Source organism: Danio rerio, chromosome 8 (genome assembly GCF_049306965.1).
Source record: "Danio rerio strain Tuebingen ecotype United States chromosome 8, GRCz12tu, whole genome shotgun sequence".
In the NCBI taxonomy this organism is placed as follows: Eukaryota; Metazoa; Chordata; class Actinopteri; order Cypriniformes; family Danionidae; genus Danio; species Danio rerio.
This window is the reverse complement of record NC_133183.1, coordinates 35944384-35965670: the sequence shown is the minus strand read 5'-3', so window position 1 is coordinate 35965670 and position 21287 is coordinate 35944384. Positions and strand designations below refer to the sequence as shown.

At 34.8% G+C, this 21287-nt stretch overlaps 1 long non-coding RNA gene across 1 annotated transcript; it reads right to left on the bottom strand.

Annotated features, from left to right (window-relative positions):
- Positions 1–6605: 6605 nt before the first annotated feature.
- Positions 6606–19415, bottom strand: LOC141375664 (uncharacterized). Its single transcript, XR_012384459.1, has 3 exons — positions 19292–19415; positions 8088–8210; positions 6606–7061 (listed from the first exon to the last, which is right to left on the bottom strand). It is a non-coding gene; the product is annotated as an uncharacterized lncRNA (long non-coding RNA).
- Positions 19416–21287: the final 1872 nt, after the last annotated feature.

Genomic DNA, 21287 nt, shown 5'->3' with positions numbered 1-21287 from the left:
GATAAGCAAATAGTACTAAATTGTACAAATGAGACCATATGAATTCATCCAAATTAACTACTAAATCAAAAACTTATGAATTGCCGTGAGTTTGTGTTGAAAAGTTACACTGTTTTTTGCGCATGACAGGTTAACAGAAATAAAACTGTATAAACAAACAGACTTGGACACTAAATTAACTAAAATAGTAAACAGTAAATGTCTTTCTATACTATAAATATAACGCCTAAGGTGCAAATCGAACGTCAATAAAGGTAATTGCATTTCAAATCTCGCCATGACATTTGGTGCCATATTTACACATCTCGAGTCAATAATAGTCTCCTCACCAATAGCGAAGCAGTTTTAGTAAACACTACCTGTAAGGAAGTGTAAAGCCATGCAGTTAATTACAAAATACAAGTGCAACCTATTAAGATAACCAGAAGCGACGCTATCTTTGATTAGCTCTGCGCCTGAATCCAAACGTAGCGTTCCAGCCAGAGTGTCACAACAACGCAAAGCTTAAGAATGGAAGAAATAAAAAGAGCCCTGTCTCCTTGCTAAAGTGCCATCCCCACTCACGTCTGTCATAAGCCTCGCTGTAAACACTTTTGCACTGCATGTTTCATCACCAGTAAATACAGCACTAAGTCACAGACCGAGGAGCGAGATGGAGAGAGACGCAGCGAAACAGGAATGTGTTGACTTGTCATGAGCATCATCGTCTGTCTGTTGACTGGGTGCTGCGCCACTGGCTGCCATCTTAGTTTCAGTAGCCATGAACTACAGACCTCGGGAGAAGTCGCTCTTGTCGCAACGATGAGCCACTCGACTGAGTCACGTCGCAGATTGGAGTCGGTACGCACATGCGAGCTTGTTCAAGAGCAAATCAGTATTATTATATGCCCACAGAATCCAAAAGCTCGTCTTTGTCCTCCAGGCTCTGAAGAATGAAATTTGACTTTACAGACTTGCAGGCTTCCAGAGATACAATTAAAGATGACACTGTAATTACAGCACGAGAGAGAGGACGAGAAACACCGAGGTGGTGGGTGGATGAATGAAAGAGAGCGACGAGGAGGTAGAAGCGGCAGAAAAGCCAGTGAAAATGTAAATCAAAGCGGGCGATAGTTTGATAAAGTAATCGGCGCTCCAGGAACAAGCAGCAGACCCCGGTGTCAGCTCTTATACCGATTCGAGCGAGCTCCCACGGACATCAGATTTACAAATTGAAAATCATTAATAATTCTAACCAGGACGTGATAAATCTGAAATCACTCTCGATGAACCTGGACACACTTCCATAAATCAAAAAGATTACTTGGGAATTTTTAAAAATCTGACGTCAAAGTGTCAGGCTTACTAATGGTTTTTGTAGATCTCTCACAGTGATACGCTATTAATCTGCGATACATTTGAAATATGTCAGCGGGCCGATATGTGATCTCTCTAATATCAGCGGCGGGGTGTTTTACGCTCAAAACACGGCGAGGGAGAGAAGGGTCGAGATGCCGGGGGGAGCAGAGTGTGAGAGAAATGGAGGTGAAAGTGTGTGTCGCACAGATTAATAAGTGCTGTTCGGGAGCAGAGTCTACATATAGTGTAGGCCACATCTGCTCGAGAAGTCACAGATGAGCAGCAGTGTATGGTGTATGTTTGCAATCGGTCTGTATAGGGCAAACTGACTGATAACAACTCGAACATCATCACTTCCAGTCATGTGGGAATCAAAATTACCTTAAAATTATTAACTTGAGGTGATAAGTGATCTCTCAGATTTGGTTAAACGATTATGTATGTATAAGTACACTCAACGGCCATTTTATTAGGTACACCTGTCCAACTGCTCGTTAACACAACATTTCTAATCAGCTAATTACTTGGCAGCAACTCATTTACAAATGCAGACATGGTCGAGACAATATGCTGCAGTTCAAACTAAGCATCAAAATAGGGAAAAAAGGAGATTTAAGTGACTTTGAATGTGGCATGGTTGCTGTTGCCAGACTGGAAGGGTGTATTTCAGAAAACTGCTGATCTACTGACATTTTCATGCACACCCATCTCTAGGGTTTACAGAGAATATCCGAAAGAGAGAAAATCGAGTGAGCGACAGTTCTGTGGGCACAAATGCCCTGTTGAAAGGCATCAGTAACTCAAATAACCACTTGTTACAAACAAGGTCTGCAGAAGAGCATCTCTGAATGCGCAACATGCCAAACCTTGAGGCAGATGGGTTACAGCAGTGGAAGACCACTAAGGTGCCACTCCTGTCAGCTAAGAACAAGAAACTGATGCTACAATTCGCACAGGCTCACCAAAACATTGCCTGCTCTGATGAGTCTCAATATAATTGCTGCAACATTCAGACAGTAGGGTTAGACTTTGGCATCAACAACATGAAAGCATGGATCCATCCTGCCTTGTGTTAACAATTCAGGCTGGTGGTGGTGGTGCAATGATATAGGGTGTAGTTTCTTGGCACGATTTGGGCCCATTAGTACCAATTAAGCATCGTGTCAATGCCACAGCCTACCTGAGTATTGTTGCTGACCATGTCCATCCCTTTATGACCACAATGTACCAATCTTCTGATGGCTTCTTACTACAGGAGAACGCACCATGTCATGAAGCACTAATCCTCTCAGACTGGTTTCTTGAACATGACAATGAGTTCACTGTACTTAAATGGCCTCCACAGTCACCAGACTCAATCCAATGGAGCACCTTTGGGATATGGTGGAATATAAGACTTGCATTATAGATGTGCAGCTGACAAATCTGCAGCAACTATGTAATGCTATACTGTCAATATGGACTAAATTTGGAAATCTACTACACCACTGCTATTTAAGAAAATGTTTTAAAAAAGAAAAAGATAAAGCTAAATCAGTTAATTTGAGCTATTTTCCTCCCATCACTGCTCTGGGTTATGTGAGATAATACCCAGTTTAGCAATGGCCCTGGAGCATGCTGTTCTGAGCACAGTCTTTTGCTTGTTTGAGCCGGATGCTAAGCCTGAGAGCCTCCATTGTGCTCACTGTAATATCCACTCCAGCAAGAACAGGGCTATGCAATCTGAACACTGTTTGCCATCAAAACCTCCTCTTTCATCCTAAACCATGGCTAAAAGTATCAGTTTATCTACTGCCTTATCCTCTTACACTCCTCTGTTCGCCCACATATACCATTCATTTTATCAACTGTACATCTATCTACAGTGAAAAAATGAGTGTAAAAGCAGTCATGGCTTAGAAACATGTTTGCAATAAATGACAAAGAAATGGCTAGTCCATCAAATCATTAAAATCTAATATTTGTCCACAAGAAGATAAATATAGTGGAATGTGTGTCTGGATGATACTGATCTACCAGTTTTGCACTCTAATTCTGTAATGAATGGTAAAAGCAAGTTGTCAATCCAAGATGCTTCTACTGTAAAACAGTCCTGGATTGTCCATCCCCATTACTGCATATCCACCCACTATACATGAGAACCAGTTTCTTTTGATTTTACTTCCTGAAGTTTTTAAATGACATTTGAAAACACCACACTATCATTGCCATGATGCGCTTAGATCTCAAATGTTTAATAGCTTTAAAAAAGCTCCATGTAATCCTGTTTTACACTAATACAATAATACAGATTGTAAAACGTCGTGTATGGGTTTGATGTAGCACATGGTTTGCCCATCACACAATAAAATCTCTATTAAAATCTGTGACATACAAATGTGCAACTGAGCATTTTATGCAACAACACAGTTTAAAGTCTATGATGAATTCATAGATTTATAATGTTTGATGAAAATACACACTTAAAAAAGGATTAGTTCACCTAAAAATTCTGAAAAATTTTCTGAAAAAAAAAATTCTGTTTTTCACTGGCATGCTGTTTAAATCCCTTGAGACATTTGTTCATCTTCAGAACACAAATGTTTTCTTTGATCCTTTATCGACAGCAAAAGATGTTCAAAGTTCAGAAAAGAAAACAGTAATCAAGTAAAGCATGAAGCATCATGAACACACACACACACACACACACACACACACACACACACACACACACACACACACACATATATATATATATATATATATATATATATATATATATATATATATATATATATATATATATATATATATATATTCATAAATATGAAGAGATTAGATGCAAAACCCTCTAAATCCATCAGACCTTTTTTTTGTAAACGAGCATTTGCTATTCTCTGATTAGGTTCAGAAGTTTCATTTTATAGATAATGAAAAGGTTATTAGCTGGTAAATAAAATACCTCTTTTTTTAAAATGTCACTGTAGACAATTCTTTGGTTTTTAACAAGTTAGATTTTCTTTTGCATCAAAACCAGCTAAATCCACTTGTGCTTTTTTTGCAAAAACCTCTAAATCTACCTATTGGCACTAGACAATGTAATTAGCTGAAAAATCACTAAAGATGCAATTAGAAATTATTTTACCAAACACAAACACATTACACAAACCACCTAAAATTAAAAAATACATAAATCTGTCCATTCCCAGAGATGGGTTGCAGCTGGAAGGGCATCCGCTGCGTATAAACGTGCTGGATAAGTTGGCGGTTCATTCTGCTGTGGCGAACCCGGATTAATAAAAGGACTAAGTCAAGTTGTAGAGATATGCAATTGAACGAGCAAAATGAAGGACTGAATCACATGTGAGAAGTTTTAGTGCTATAGCACTAAACACTAAAGACAAAAGCAACAGGTAAATTCAGCTAAGATTACAACTTTCTGTATATAGATGTCTTTAAATTACTGTGCCATTGTTTTGTATGGCATGCCTTCAGCCAATTGTAGTACACAAATGCCACTGTAGTTGCTATTGTGCTGCGTTAGAAGCTATTTTTGTTCCCGCAATTGACTCTCCTGGAACTAAATTCATTTCCAATTCCAAAAGAAACAAATGTGTCAATACAGCACAAAAACTCATATAGATTTCATCTAAACTTCATTTAGATTCTACAAAGAACAACTGATGTGTGTATTAGTGTAAATTTTAGTAAACAACATTTTTTCAAATATAAAGAACCTTTTGTAAAATGAAAAAGTTCTATGAATGTTAAAAGTCCTTTAAAGGACAATTGATGCCAATAAAGTCTTTCACACCTAGACTTTTGTTTCGGAACCGGTCTCATTTGCCTAGTTAGTGTGGTTCGTTTGGCATATGTGAATCCAGCTATCGCGCTCGGATCGAAAACGAACTCTGGAGCAGATCGATTGTAGTAAGAAAGCAATACCATCCGAGGCAGGTTATATCACAGTGTATCATAGATATGTCATATACTGTATACAGCTATATAAAGAGAGAATTATGAGTAGGTCTGGAGGTCATGTGCGTTTCATTTTAAATACGAAAGTGAAAGCATGCTGAACTATTAACGGGAGCTGTAAGGAAAACTGACTGACCTGCAGTCTTAGTTTATCTGTTATTTATCTCTATAATGTCTGCTTTATATTTGACAACATCTGTGGGTGTCACCATTCAAAATTAAACCTCAGCTTTCTGCTGAGATATTCTATAATATCTTATTGCTCATTATTATAAATAAAGACACATGACAGCTGAGCGGGACTCTGCAAAATAAACCATGAAATTCTGACCAATGTGAGGAGAGTTTACTCGCACATGACATGTTTTAGCTATTTTGGTCCATTTAGAAACTTTGCCGTGTGAAAGCGAACTGCACCAAGAACAGAGCAACATTGTAACAATTTTTATCCCTGTTTTGGAATATATGAATCGATTCACAGGTGTGAAAGCACCCTTTAACCTTTCTTTTCAAGAGTGCATACACAAAGAAAAAAAAATGTTACTTGTGTTCCTGAAAGCTTTAAAGCAGGGGTCACCAATCTCGGTCCATGAGGGCCGGTGTCCCTGCAGGGTTTAGCTCCAACTTGCCTGAACACACCTGTCTGGGTGTTTCGAGTATACCTAGTAAGACATTGATTAGCTTGTTCAGGTGTGTTTGATTAGGGTTGGTGCTAAAATCTGCAGGACACTGGCCCTCCAGGAACAAGTTTGATGACCCCTGCTTTAAAGGAACAGTTGACCCAAAAATGAAAATTCTCTCATAATTTACTCACCCTTCAATTGTTCCAAACTTTTTGTTCTGTTGAATAACTAGATAATCAGCAGAAAACTGGAAACCTGTAACCTTGGACTTGTATATTGTTTCTTTTTCCAACTAGAGAAGTCAATTGTTACAGATTTTGAGCTTTCTTCAAAACATTTTATGGTCAACAGAATTAAGAAACTCATGATGGTCTGGAATAAAATAAGCATTAATGATGAATAAGCTTTCATTCTTGGGTGAAATATCCCTTTAAGCCTAACAAGCAATACATTATTCTTGTTAATGATGATTCTTCTTCTTCTTCTTTTTTTTTTAACCTGTCTGCTGTTTGTGACAGTAATACTATTAGATCTTCTGAAGGGAAAGACCTACATGCATCCTGACTCTTCTCAGTCAGTTGTCGCTATTAATTGGCTTTTCCCGTCATTACCTTCAAAAGACAGGGAAAATACGCCACAATAATCTAAGAAACACCCCCTCCCCCTAGCCAAAAACATGCTGAGAGTAATTAGCAGAAGGTTTAATTGGCTCAAAACAAAAAAATCTCTGGGTGAACTGTGCGTCGTTCATGACAGAAGCGTTTGCGCAGTCCCCAGACGATCACGTTAAAAGTGAAGTATTTGTTTGATTGCCTCTCAGCGGAGCATACGAGGCCTTCGCCAACAACGCAGGTGCACTTTTCATGTGAAAATCTCTTTCTCACGATTCAGAAGCGCACACTTCTCCACTCTTTTTTTCAGTGGAGACGAAGAACGAGAGAGAAAGAAGGGGTGGAGTTTCTGAAGGCGACGGAAACAAAACTCAGTCTTTGACAGTGACATCAAAGGAGATGGCTTCTTTTGTGTTGGGAGAAGAGGTGCGTTTGAAGTGCTCTCCTGGAAATACTGGAGTGCTGGAACGAGTTCATTGTTACCCGGCTCTGCCGATGATTATCTTCCATAGGCACAGAGCAGTGAAGGGGCCTGTCAGACAGTCAGACAAGTAATGATCTATACACCCAATGCCGAGGTTTCAACTCACAGCAAGACACAGACACGTTCAACATGCTGCTCATTCAGAGATTCCCCATAGTAATGGGATTGGAGATACCTTATCATTATCCGTCCTGGTTTTTTCGACCAATGCTTGTTAAGAGATGAGCCATAATTTTGACAAGCCGGGCATTTCATTTGCAGATCAGCTTATTAGTTTATACAATTGTGGATTCACACCCTATCTTTCCTAAATATCCCAAACAGTGGGGTCTGAAAGTCTCGAGTCAGCTTGTCAAAATGCTTCCATTGTGCGTTTTTAGAATTGTAAGATTTAAAGATAATCTGAAATGCATTCTAAATGCAGATCTATAGGCATTATCTTTCCTCTTTTTTATTTATTTTTTTACTAATGTACATTTGTTTGCCATCATTTTTGATTTTGAACTGTTGTGAATTTTAACACTTTAAACTTTTTTAACACTTTAAACTTTTTAGCCTAATACATATCAACACTGTTAGATTATGGTACAACACAGTGTCATTAAGAGCCGGAAACACCAACCCAATGCCAAACATCTAGCAACAACATAACGCAGCTGTATTGTCACCTCACGTTGGATTGCATCTAGACCAAAAAGTTGCAAGTAAACATACCAAAAGAATGAAAGCTGACTGAAATGAGAGCCACGTTCTGCACCTGTGCAAGAGGATGTGCATGTATGCTCTGTGGGGGGGAAGTGATCTGTTTTTTCTTATTTTGTAGAGGGAAACCAAATTTCTGACAGGCACAGACACAGTGTAAACAAAGCAGCATCTAGTACTATTATAAAAGTAATTGTCACTCACCACTGAGAGATTATCTCAACATAGCCCTATACAAAGTAGCCCAATATACATTTCTTGAGATGGTAAATTATGTTGCCAGAAGTACATGTGGCTGCATTTTGTGTTAAAAATAAACGCTGCGAGGCGGTATGATGCCGTTCCTTTTTGCTCTAGCAGCTTGCCACTTACCTCCATATGGAGCTTTCCCACTGTTACCAGTTTATCTGGTGACCTGCAGCATACATCGGTGGACTTGAGACATGGGGAAGAGTTGACTTCGATGATGGGGATCAAGTCCGGCCAAGAACAGTTCTAAAAAGCAGGTAAGATGAAAACTAAAGTCAAAAAATTAAATAAACAAGTTAATAACAAGGTGAGAATGTGGTTAAATCTGAAAGCATGGTAAAAATCAGGTGGATTTTCTTTCTCTGGATTGCTTTTTAAAATACTTTCGATTGGGTTTTAGGGAATGGGTGGACACAGATTAATGTGTGCTTTTGAAAACACTATTGATTGGTTTAAGGGAAGGGAGTGGGTAGGGGGTCGGTAGTTCGGTCGGTCAGTCAGTCAGTCAGTCAGTCAGTCAGTTGACAGCGACCTCGGTTGGATTTACATGAGAAAAGCAGGCGCGAATGCCACTCTCAAGAGAAATTTGAAATTAAAATAGCGACCACAGTGGTCTCTAGGGGATACACGATAACAAAAAATGCAAAAAAAACATACCTTCTGGAACGTATTTGGTGCTCTCCACAAATGTAAAAAGAACTAGGTTTTCAGAATAAGTCTAGGTTGGATTCTCTCGTGCAAATATATCTGATTATAATAATAGTAATAATCCAACATGTGCAACACTCACCACTGGCTTGCTTGGTTTGAGACTTGCATCTTGGATTTACTCTTCAGTTTTTGGACTTTTAGCCTGACCGAGTGAAGCCCACAACAATTGTTATTGTGTCTCGGCCTTAACAGTTTAGCACCAACTTGCCTCAACAAACCAGCACGGAAGTGTCTAGTACACCTAGCAAAACTTTGATTAGCTTATATTTAGCTATTTAATATTGGAGCTAAAATCTGCAGGACCCCATCTCTCAGCAAAGAATGTGAGGACTAGTTGCCAACATAATTTAATCTTTTGTTATTTTTTTTCACATTTGTTGATTTATGTATTAGTTGTGTGTTTACTGTTGAGACCTAGTTTGCGTTCAACAAACATTTGACAAAGTTAAAAACTGAATCTTGCAAAATAATTACACAATCTAAAAATAATTTGTTATTTGTTGATTTAATGGCTTTAAATGAATTTGTAGTCTCAAATCATACATTTTAGTATGATTTGCTCATCCCCCAATGACAGATGGATTTAGGGGGTGGAACTTGGGTATTTTTTATAGATGAAATTGTACAAATCAGACATATTTTTAGGAAAATAGTTCCTTCCTCATGTGATTAGGTTGAACTGGATTACATATTGACCAACAAAGGCAGTAATGTTTACTTAAAATGTGAAATATCTTACAAGTGTCCAATAAAATTAAGCTAAAATGTATAATTTTGAATTTAGTGAACAAACAAATTAAAGTTGATGAAACTAGTATTACCTAATACAATAAAGCTAACAATTAAATAAAAATAAAAATCTTTATTTTGTTTTTTGTACAACATTTTTTCAGTATGGTTACTAAGTGAGGTACCAGTGAGGTAATTATGCCTAGTTTACTGTCGTAATGCTTGCAAGTGCATGTAATATACAACAAGGAAAAATAGTTTTTACAGATTTCTTCATTTTTAAATATAACGTTTACAAAGATAGATGGAATTTCAGCTTTGCCAGCACTAAAATAAAATACATTTTTAAAAATGTACAAAACCGAAAGCAGTTCTTTGAAATAATTCATATCATTTCAACTTGTAATATTTATGATATTTGCATATTTTACAGCATTTTTTATTAAATAAATGCAGCCTTAGAAGACCCGTTTTACTTTTATTTACTTTTTAAATAATAGACTGATATGCAACGCTGGTGTCTGTACAGCCAAATCTGATACTAAGAAGACACAAATAGAGGAACGAGTATTATGAGCGTGCTTATAGCTTCTGAATTTTGTAGGGCTTTTGTAAAAGAAAGCCTCTGCTATTATTGTACATGGGGCCAGCAGTCTATAGCTCTGCCTGTAAAATCTTTGCGAGAGGGTCATTAAGGATATTTCATTATCTCCATATTGCCAAGGTCAGGTTGTCCATATATCCAGTTTACAGCTGCTGTGGGAATATGCTGCAAGTGTAGTATAATAGACCAGAAAATGTCCACACCGGGAGTGATGGCAAATCAATATCGGGGCCCAGCTCATCAATATAAACCCCATTTTCACAAGCAGGAAGAAGGCACTCAGGAAAAAAAGCAAGGAAAAATAAATTAAATCAAAGAGAAGAAAATATAATAAAATAACGGGCCAGTGTTCATAATGTGCTTTTTTCGTGGTTGTGTTGTGTTGTGAGAGCGAGTCATCAGACGAGGGGAGTCGGGAAACCAGGTTTGGGTTGATTTTGCTGTAATCCAGCCCGTGCTGGATGGAGTCGCTCGTAAATGTTATGCTACACGCGTGTAAGTGTGTTACAGTAAACGAGAACATGGGTCGTGACAATGACTTTTGTTACAGCCGCTCTGCCTCTGGACTGATTCATACATCTGCTCTCGCACACAGTTGTTGTGACATCTGATGTGTAATCGATTCATTGTGAAACAGAAAACATCTCCAGAATGATAACCCACTGTGCTAAGCCACTAAAAAACAAAATTAGATCACAAAGGAAGCGATTCATTATTTGAACTCATGCTCCAGTATTAGTGTTTACGGTCATGAATGTTTAACCACGAAACTCAAATGCTGTACTTGGTAACCAGCTTAATTTCACAATTATTCAGTTTAGTTATATTCTGTGATGACCATGCAAATTCAGTAAACAGAGTGAAGCTTGCAAGGATTCAAAAATCCATACTACTAATGTATAAAAGTATTACTTTATGTACTACTACTTTCATTCATTCATTCATTCATTCATTCATTCATTCGTTCTCTTTTCAATTTAGTCCCTTTATTAATCTGGGGTTGCCACAGCGGAATGAACCGCCAACTAATCCAGCATATGTTTTATGCAGCGGATGCCCTTTCAGCAGCAACCTATCACTGGGAAACGTCCATACACTATGGACAATTTAGCTTACCCAATTCACCTCTACCACATGTCTTTGGACTTGTGGGTAAAATGCAAACACGAAGAACATGCAAACTCCACACAGAAATGCCAATTGACCCAGCCAAGGCTTGAACCAGCGACCTTCTTGCTGTGAGGTGATTATGCTACCCACTATGCCACCATGCTGCCACTACTACTACTTTATGTGTAAAAAATACATTATACTGTATGTTCATAAAAAGTTGCCTGTTGATCATCGTGATTCATGGGTGTTTTCCATCTATTTATGCGTTCAAGTTATGGGACATTAATCTCATACTGTTTTAAACTACAAAAACATAAAAATTAAAATAATTATTTATCCTTATATATATATATATATATATATATATATATATATATATATATATATATATATATATATATATATATATATATATATCCATAAATATAAATTTAGATTTGGATAAAAAAACATTCCTATTGAAGAATCGATAAACATCAATTTATATTTAGAATATATTTAGAATATATTTATATTTCGAAAAAAAATGTATTAACCCACCTAGACTTCAATTACATGTTCCTTCTAGCAAACCAAGCTAAAATGATCATCTGTGTTAACTGACGTAACTGACAGATGTTGTTGCTACTCTTATTTTGAACTTTGCACATTCTCTCTCTGATAACACATATACATGACAGAGATGTCTATTTGATGCACGCACTTAATTGTGAAAGACATTTTTTTTCTATACTCATCCGCTTCATCTGAGATGTGTCCTGATGGATGTTAAATGGATGTTTATGTGTCCTTAAGATGTTTATGATTTAGAAAGAACACAAAACAGACCTATTCATGTTAATATCATCAATGCATCACAAATAAGGCACTAAATATTAAATACATTAAATAGATACTGTACTGCTTTCAATTGCTTTACTTTTGCATCAGTACAGTTAATTTTTGCATGCATTTATTACAGTTCATTCATTCATTCATTTCATTTTCCACTTAGTCCCTTTATTAATCTCGGGTCGCCACAGCAGAATGAACCGCCTTATTTATTTATTTATAATTGTTTTTAATAACCAAATCTTGACTAAAATATCAAATTGCACTGCTGTATTTGTGGCATTGACTAGAATATTGTATTTTTATAGACTTACATTGCAGATTTTCTGTTTATGCCTAAAATGATCAGAAAATTAAGCAAAGATCATGTTCCATGAAGACATTTTGTAAATTTTCTACTGTTAAAAAAACATGTTTACATCAGTTAACAACAAAGTAATGTGCATTGCTAAGAGCTTATTTTAGACAACGTCAAAGGCAATTTTCTCATTATTTACATTTTTTGGAACCCACACATTCCAGAAACCTAAATAGTTGTATTTCTGCCAAATATTGTCCAATCCTTGAAAAATATACATCAGTGGAAAATTTTGTGGTCCATGATCACGAATATACAGGGTGATTCAAAAAGAATACCACAACTTTGAAAATCGAGAACTCTGCAAAGAAGAAAAGGAGAGCTAAGCTCTTTCTGTCATCGATTTAAGTAGGCTGAAGTCTGAAGTTTCATTTGGTCGCTAGGAGCGCTGTTGTCATCATGTTTCTTTGATTAAATTCAGATTTTCAAAGTTGTGGAATTCTTTTTGAATAACCCTGTATATCACACCACACAGACAAATACAACTTTAGTTAAAGGTATTCATTGCATGTATATGCTAATTAAATGTAAATGTATGCTAATTAAAATATAAATCAACAGTAGGTGGCATCACCGTGGCACAGTGGGTAGCAAGATCACCACAAAGCAACAATGTCGCTGGTTTGAGCCCCAGCTGAGCCAGTTGTCATTTCTGTGTGAAGTTTGCGTGTTCTCCTCGTGTACATGGAGGTGTCCTCTGGGTGCTCCAGTTTCCTCCACAGTCTAAAGACATGTGCTAAAGGTGAATTGAATAAGTTAAATTGTCCATTGTGCATGTGTGTGAATGACTGTGTATGGATGCTGCAGCTGGAAGGGCGTCCATTGCGTAAGTTGGCAGTTCATTCTGCTGTGGCGACCCCTGATTAAATAAGGGACTAATCTGAAAAGAAAAATAATGAATCAATCAACTCTAAATACATCTAAAGACATAAAGGATATATTACTGGAGTCACAAAGTAAAATCTTTTAATTGCTGAAAATGATCATGAGAAAATGATTGGGTTATATTCAGTTCTGCCGTAAACATGAGATTCATGACAGCCCTTGGTATTTCACATTCTAAGCTGAAGTTACAGTTCTTAATTGTTTGTGATTTGAACATTATAAAGCCAGTTTTGCATTTCCAGGCCCCCAGAATGCAATTGGAATAGACATTAATGGTCAAACAGCATAATAAATGTTGCGAAAGGTGTTATGTAAAATCCCCTTAATTCCTCTTATAGTCCATCTTTATACCTTGAGTGGAGTAATAGAGTATTGGTTGTAGAACTCTTTTTTTTTTTTTTTATCATCATAACTGATAAGTAGGGCCAAACAGAATCTGCAGGCAATTTTTCTATTTCAGTGGAAAATGTTGTAAATAAATTTGCGGATTTAAGTGGAATTATTTTGGGAGTATCATAACTAAAAATTTATTATATGTAGTAAAAAAAACAACAACATTTTTTATTTTTATTTAATGTTTACAATGTAAATCCATCTAGATTTAGTAAACAAAGCAAGTCTCTCCTATAATGGATCTATTAAAAGACAGAGAATATTATTTTACAAACTGTATTGTCAATAAATAAAATGAAAACTTTTATATTAGTCAATAATAGTACTGAAATTAATTTAATAACTAAAATTTAAATTTACACACATTTACACAAGTAAATAACTAGATCTTAATAAATCTGCAGATTTCAGCATGTGCAGATTCCATGTGGGCCTACCGATGAGTTACTGCTTTTGATCAAATTTGTTTACTTAAAAAAAAAATAGTAAACATCTTGCTTTTAAAGAGATTAGTTGACCTTTACTTACAAATTACAACAGACCTACTCACTTTTTAAAGATAAAGACATATTGTCGCTTTTAATGCAACAAGTTTACTCATTCACTTATATTAAGATACTAAAGTATTTAATTATTTTAAACCTAATATTATTTAAATATTGCAGATATAAAAGTCTTACTTCTAGTTTTAATTTGCACCCTTTATACAAATGCCAGGCTAGTCAAAACTCAAGCTTATTTTTCAACCAAATTCCAAGCGTGGTTAAACTGAGCACGAGAAGTTAAATGAGCAGAGCCTGAGGTTGTGTAGGGAGTCTGCTATAGCTCACAGCACTGTTTATTTATGCACAACAACAAATAAAAAAATTAAAACGCTTTCAAGACATTGATAAATAAAAACCTGAACGATCTGATTAGGATGCTCTGATGTCCGACACGTTCCATAGATCTCAAAAAGGTTAAAGGTCAACAGTATCCATTGACAATCACAGGATGTGACTGCTATGACCTCGAATACACCGTATGGCGTCAGGTCCGATAAGTCAAAAAATGGCTTCAACGGCCATGCTTTCTTGTAAAGTCTCTTTTACAGCCTTACACACACATACATACACACACTGACACAAGCACATTTTTTGCTCTCATCTCATGCAGAATGCTTATTAACATCCTCTGCGGCATGTTAATGGCTTATTGACCAAATATGGTGTAATGAGGAGCCGAGAGTGGGCCCGTGGTGATCTATGGCAGAGGGAAAGTGGCCCGTGCCGCAAAGATGATGACCTAATTTTAATATCGCAGCACAAGCTGAGAAAATGACCCCCGCTCCGGTGACAGCTATTGTGGACCAAAGCCTCACAGTTACAGTAGTGTACGTGCAACCGCCTGGAGCTGACCCACCCTTAAACCCCATAACAGCAACCCGACCCCATAAACGACCATTAAAAAAGTGTGCGAGACAGCAGGCGCAGACAGCAACTTGGCTTTGCCTTTTAAAAGTCACCTTCAAGCGCAAAACCTCACCGCCGACTTAATGCATGCGTTCAAAGGAATCAGGCAAAAGCGGATACGAGGAAAAGGGTCTCCGTCCCCCTTGATAACCTTGAAGATGTATGGGGTTTTAACATTCAACACCAGCTCTTGGCTCAGGCATCTTTTAAGCGCATATTTGATCATGGCCCGTACATACTGAAACATTAATACGTTTCCTTTCTAAACAGGCACTGCACTGGGCTTTTTTTTTCTGCCTTCCAGAGAAAAGGGGCTATGCAGACTGTCAATGCATGTTACTGTAGAAGGGGGATGAGACCTGGAGAGGTATTAGCATTTCAGAGAAAGGCAGTGGCATTTGTGTGTGTGTTTTAGAGAAGGACGATCTGTATTCATTTTTTTTCAGTCACGCATTATTTGAGTTGAATAAAAGAGTCTGGTTTAACTATTCAAATTCAGGTTTACTTGGTCACCTTTATATGAGGAAAAATAGTGTCTTTATGACCTTCCATTTCAAATTTAAAAAGTCTTCTAGCATTATGATGCTGTTTGATGAGAGTAAACCAACACTGACAGTGTATTTAAATGCATATATACACTACTTATCAAAAGTTTGGGGTCAGTAGCATTTTTAAATATTTTAAAATAAGCTTATCCCGTTCACCAAGGCATTTATTACATCAAAAATAAAGTACAAATTGTAAAATTTTGAATGTTATTGCACTATAAATTCCAGTTCAAAAGTAGTTTATAATTTAATTAATAATTTATTCCATTTAATTTATAATATTTTAATAATAATTTAATTAATTAATTTATTAATAATGAATTTTTAGCTTCATTACTCCAGTCTTCAGAGTCACATGATCTTTATGAAATCACAAATTATTATTATTATTATTATTATTATTATTATTATTTATATTATTATTATTATTATTATTTATATTATTGTTATTAATGTTGGAGATAAACAATAATGACTGGAGTAATAATTTAATTTGAAACTACATACAATAAGAAAGCAGTTATTTGATTTTTTTTTTTTTACATTTAATAAATGCCACCTTGATGAACAGAATCGTTTTCTTAAAAAAAAAACTGAAAAAAAAACTGACAACAAACTTTTGACCGGTAGTTTATGTAAAATAGATACTGTTTAAAATGAAAGTATGTGCATTTTATGACACCCCTAAAAGACTGTAACTGCATGCAGATTAAGATCAATGACAAACAAGTGTCTAAGACTGAGAAAATGCTTTAAAAATCGATTGAAAAGGGGAAATATAGGATTTTCAGAAAAAAAATATCTGCACACATCCTTATTCTTTATTTAAGAAAAAAGTTTAGAATTGTTTTTTATCTTTCTCTCATAAAGTATATATTTAATAATTTAGTTTAATTTATTTTTTTTACCTTTTTTAAATATTTCCCCAATGATGTTTAACAGAGCAAGTAAATTTTCACAGTATGTCCGATAATATTTTTTCTTCTGGAGAAAGTCTTATTTTTTTATTTCAGCGAGAATAAAAGCAATTTTTAATTTTTTAAAGACCATTTTAGGGTCAAAATTATTAGCCCCTTTAAGCTATATTTTTTTCGATAGTCTACTGAAGAAACCATCGTTATACAATAACTTGCCTAATTACCCTAAACTGCCTAGTTAAATTACCCTAGTTAAACCTTTAAATGTCACTTTAAGTTGTATAGAAGTGTCTTGAAAAATATCTATTCAAATATTAATTGCTGTCATCAAAGATAAAATAAATCAGTTACTAGAAATGAGTTAATAAAACTATTATGTTTAGAAATGTGTTGAAAATATCTTTTCACCGTTAAACAGAAATTAAGGAAAAAAACAAACAGGGGGGCTAATAATTCTAACTTCAACTGTATATGATTTAGAAAAAAAAATATTATTATTATTAGTAGTAGTAATAGTAGTAGTATTGTTTATATTAATATTACTTTGGTATTTTAAAAAGCTTTGTTATTTAATTTAATTTCCAATAATTTATCATTTTTATGACCCACCTACAGTTAAAGTCAGAGTTATTAGCTCCCTTCGATTACATTTGAATTCTTTTATATTGTTTTCCTAATTTCTGTTTAATGGAGAGCAGATTTTTTCAAGACATAAGTAAACATAATAGTTTTAATTACTAACTGATTTCTGATAACTGATTTCTTTTATCTTTGCCATGATGACTACATAATATTTAACTAGATGTTTTTCAAGATACTAGTTTTCAAATTAAAGTGCAATTTAAAGGCTTAACTAGGATATTATTATTACTCAAGTTAGGGTAATTAGGCAAGTCATCATATAGCAATGGTTTGTTCTGTAGCCTATTGAAGAAGAAAAAATGCTGAAAGGGTCTAATAATTTTGGCCTTACTACTTCAACTTTTTAACTACTTTTATTCTAGCCAAAATAAAGCAAATAAGTGTTTCTCCAGAAGAAGAAAAAAAACAACATAGTAAACATTAGGAATATTAAATATGGGAAATATGTCCTTATTCCATTAATATCATTTGACCAATATTTAAAAATGAACAAATATTGCACAGGAGGGCCATTCATTTTTCCCTTAACTGTGTTTGTTTGTGTGTGTCTGTGTCTATGAATGTGTATGTATACATACTGTATATGTGTATGTATATGCGTATGTGTGTAAATATTTCTCATATGCATTTGTACACAGCACCTTATAAACTGTATATCTATAGCAAATCTGTACAATTTAACATCCAGAGCTTATTTGTCTAATTGCATATCTGTCTAATGAGTATATATAAGTATTTAATATATATACTGTATACGTGTGTGTGTGTATGTATATATATATATATATATACATATACATACACATACACACACACACACACAGTTGAGGTCATAATTATTAGCCCCCCTTTGATTTTTTTTTATTATTATTATTTTTTTATTTCCTAAATGATGTTTAACAGAGCAAGGAAATTTTCACACAATGTCTAATAATATTTTTTTCTTCTGGAGAAAGACTTGTTTGTTTTATTTCGGCTTGATTAAGAGCAGTTTATAATTTTTTAAAAGCCATTTTAAGGACAAAATTATTAGCCTCTTAAAGCTATATTTGTTTACAATAATCTACAGAACAAACCATCGTTACAAAATAACTTGCCAAATTACTCTAACCTGCCTAGTTAACCTAACTAACCTAGTTAAGCCTTTAAATGTCACTTAAAGCTGTATAGAAGCATCTTGAAAAATATCTAGTAAAATTTTGTTGTCATCATGGCAAAGATAAAATAAATTTGAAATAGTTTTTAAAACTATTATATTTAGAAATGTGTTAAAAAAAACTTCTCTCTGTTAAACAGAAATTGGGGAAAAAATAAGCAGGGGGCAAATCATTTAGGTGGCTAGTAATTCTGACTTCAACTGTATATATATATATATATATATATATATATATATATATATATATATATATATATATATATATATATATATTTTTTTTTTTTTAATACTGTATAGTTTGTTTTTTTACAGAAATAAAAACATGCATCATAACATTTTTCATAAAATATTTTCAAGTCATATCAAGTATCAGCTGCATTTAATGATTTAACAGATCCAGCATCATGCCATTGACCCTCTCACCACTTCCTATCTTAATCTTCAAATCCAAGTGAGTGTATTCTGACTGATGCTTTACAGTTGTCCTTTCCTCTGTGTGTGAGTATGTGTGTGCACGTGTGTAGCTCAGCGTGAGTGTGTGTTCTGCAGTCTCAGCAGTCGGACAGGGGCCAGACTGTGGATTTATGTGGCCAGCCGGTGGAAATGACCTGTTTCTGTCATTGGGTGTGTGCCCCATCACGAGAGGCCCTAAACTATATTGGCACAGCTCTGACAGACATGTTTGTCACCCAGTCAATTTAGAAGATACCAAGGCAGCAGTATTATAACTCTGACAAGCTCCTCTGCCTTTCTTTCTTTCTCTCCCTCTCGCTCCGTCCCTCCATCAAATCTCCCCCACGTCACTGTCAAAGGTAAGAATATGCAGTGATAGCAAGGCTAGCTGTCAAGTGCTTCATTTAGAGATTGTCATGATAATGTGAAATTGGCCTTCATGATGTAACAGACAGGATGAGACAGCCTTATAAGTCGGTTTTTATGATTTAGTTAACAGATTTAAAGATTACTCACTTCAAACGCTCAATATTTACCTCAGAGTTTCAGTTTAGCTTATCCTTCAGCACAAAAGGTCCACGCACTGAACAAGACAGCACATTTTGCTGTTATTGGAACAGTGACATCTACTGGCACGTCTTCAAAACAAATACAACAGGAGACAAAATATGGAACAAAGGTCATTTTCATATAGAGCTTGGACGCTTTTTAACACACCCACACGTAATTAATTCCACCCACAATACCACTAAATTTAAGGGAATAAAACAAGAGCTGTGGAGTTGGGTTTTAGATTAAAGAGTCATATTACAGCAGAAGATGGATGTCATGGGCTTTATTCCTTGTGAGATTCCAGTGTATAAAATGAAACTCCTATCATTTTTACTTTATAAAAATGCATATAAATTATACTTGTTATTAACGTAAAAATGATTATGATTTTTTATTAATCTAAGTCTATAGTTCAAATCCAAAAACCAAAATCCACTTTTATGTCCTTTGATAATATGTTCTTTGCATTACCTTTAAAGTGAAATAACTATATAACTGAACACAAACAGGACTCTGAGAAAAAAATCTAATTTTAGAAGAAAATTACAGATGTCACTTGGAGGTTAGTGGATCTGAACTCTTCATATATATATATGAGCAATATCACACGAGTAGCAGTGCGATATGGCTGTATATCGGCACTGGTGGGAGGCGTATATATATATATATATATATATATATATATATATATATATATATATATATATATATATATATATATATATATATATATATTGTCTACTGGTCAATATTATCCTGCTCACCATGGCTGCTTTTATTTAATCAAAAATACAGTACAATTTGTAAAATTGTGAAATGTTATTGCACTATAAAAGTAGTTTATAATTTAATGTCATAATTTATTCCGGTGATTTTAAAAGATGAATTTTCAGCTTTATTATTCCAGTCTTTAGACTCACATGATCCTTTAGAAATCATTCTAAAATACAGTATTATTATTATTATTAGTAGTAGTAGTAGTAGTAATAGTAGGCTATAGTAGTATTAATGGTAATAAAAGTAATAATGGCAATAATGACTGGAGTAATCATTTCATTTGAGGCTACATACAAAAAGAAAGCAATTATTTAAAAGTTTAATAAATATTTTTTTTAATGCTGCCTTGATGAACAGAATCATTCTTAAAAAAAATAATAATAAAAAAATGAAAAAAAATGTATATATTTATGTCTCAATTTGATTAACCGTTTTCATAATATCTATCCAGAAAAATAAACTGGACAAACAACTCCTAAATTGCTGCAGTGTCACATAAGGCCTCATCTGTTTGTCTGTCAAGTGATGCAGTCTGATTCCTTTTAATTACGGTCATCCACTAGAAACTTGCAATTAATTTGATTACGAATCACATTTAAATATTCATCATAATTAACAACTCAATAAAGACACATTAAGATGTGTTAAAAGGCAACTATTTAAATTAATTAACGACGACGTCTATTTCCACTGAATGAATAAGCAAATATGGATGAACGCTATGGTTTATGATTTGAGCTATAGGTTTACACGTTTCACTCGTTAGACTCGAGCTCTCTGAAGCGTGATCCACTGAATGTGTTATGTGCACACATTGCGAACAGTAGCAGCCTCGTCAAATATACTGTAATCGGCTAAATGCATGTTTACCAGTTTTACTATAGTAATTCGGTCACATGACAGAACCGAAGCAACATCCTGCACTTTATTTGTGATATGGCAAGCCGTTTTGACGTTTATTCATTTACAGAATATGAATTCTATGGGATTAGTAATACAGTTGAGGGCAAAATTATTAGCTCTCTGTATTTTTTTCTAATATTTCCCATATTATGTTTTAAAGAGCAATGATTTTCTTTTCAACTGTACTAGCCTAGTAATGCTGGTATTTTTTATATCGATTTTATTTCCACCATTAAAAAAGCAAAAAACAAACAAACAAAAAAAAAACATAATGATATCATCACCCAAAAAAAAAATCTT